Raw genomic sequence first — 1,559 nt, 5'->3', positions numbered from 1 at the left:
AAAAATATGGAACGCTTCACGAATTTGCGTGTCATCCTTGCACAGGGGCCATGCTAATCTTCTCTGTATCGTTCCAATTTTAGTATATGTGCTGCCGAAGCGAGCACTGTCTCCATGTTTTTAAAGACTAATATAAAACTAGCACACAGAGAAGAGATTTCTGTGAGAAATGGTACTAATCTAATTAAATGATTCAATAACTTGAACTACCATTTTTTGTAGAGGATTTCCCTGCTGGTTTTTTTTTTTTTTTTTTTTTTTTTTTGGTATAGTAAATCTCAAAACTTTATTTGGCTACAAAGAGCAACTGTCTTTGAGAGTGTAAAATACAGACCTGATGAACATGGAGATTTCTTGTTTGAAGTGGGAAAGGGAGCCTACCAACACATCTATTTGCTCCTTTCATTAATACCTTCCAGTAAAAGCTACCGGAGTGCCTCACGGTCTCCCTTAATGCACTTAGCACAAAATACATTGTTCTTGAGGAATCTATAGTGATTGATGTGTATGTATGTGTCTGTTTTACACACAACAAAATCTATCTGGCCAGCACGAACATTTGTTGCTAGAACAAATCATTTTGAAACTGCATTATCATGGTGGGATCCACACTCTCAATTTTTCTTCTGTGCAAGTTAGCAATAGATACAAAACCCTAGTCTAATATTGGTCATCCAAATAATTTGTATTTGCATGAAAATAATCTGAAAATATAACTGATTTTCAAATGCTTCTGTTTTTCTTCTTGCCAAGAATCATTAGTGGCTTACTTGTAGAAGATGGCATTCCTAAGTATAACTAATTATATGGCAAAATAGTGATCATGTATTATATTTATACTTTTTTCATGGAAGCCTTTAATCCAAAATGTAGACTTCTCTATCTAATGATCTAATGAATATTGGTCTACAAAAACTTATGAATGCATTACCTAAAATAGAGAAAGGCAATTAAAAACATTATCAATCTCACCCATAAACTTTATGTAAATTCTATTATACTGAGTCTCAATTAACTGTTGAACTAAAAGTTATAATACAAAAGGTCCTGGCAATTACTAGATTTTGTAAAAAATTATCTATTATCTTTAAACAAATAGATTACTTGTATGAATCTTGGTGCTTGCAATTCAAACCAGTTAATGAGGAATTCTAGATATGAATATCACTATGCAGAGTAGCTCACCTTAACCACATACTGTTGTTTTTTTAAGTACTTCACATTTAAAAGTTCTTAATTATTTCAAATCAAACTGAGTCATCAATAAGGATGTAAAATAAGTGTGTTAATGTTTTCTATCATTTTTATGGGACCAGTTACACTGTAGATACAGTCTGTAAAGGAAATCCCTTTGGCTGATTGAAATATGTCCTCACATCTCCATGGCATAAAAATGAAACATGATTCTATAGCAACTCATAAAGTTTCTCTTAGAGAATTGTCAAATCCTACTCTCTGTATAATAGATTTCCAAAGATCACTAGAAAGAATGGCGAGTCCTAGGTTTTCACCAAACTAAGATTGGTGATTAAAATATAGAATCAGGATTTTTTTTATAA

General features: G+C 32.1%; 1 non-coding gene across 1 annotated transcript; it reads right to left on the bottom strand.

The window, feature by feature from the left end:
* Positions 1–107, bottom strand: LOC125103360 (U6 spliceosomal RNA). The gene has a single exon (XR_007128366.1). It is a non-coding gene; the product is annotated as a U6 spliceosomal RNA (small nuclear RNA).
* Positions 108–1,559: the final 1,452 nt, after the last annotated feature.

This window comes from Lutra lutra, chromosome 6, assembly GCF_902655055.1.
Source record: "Lutra lutra chromosome 6, mLutLut1.2, whole genome shotgun sequence".
Lineage (NCBI taxonomy): Eukaryota > Metazoa > Chordata > Mammalia > Carnivora > Mustelidae > Lutra > Lutra lutra.
This window is presented reverse-complemented; position numbering and strand designations above follow the sequence as displayed.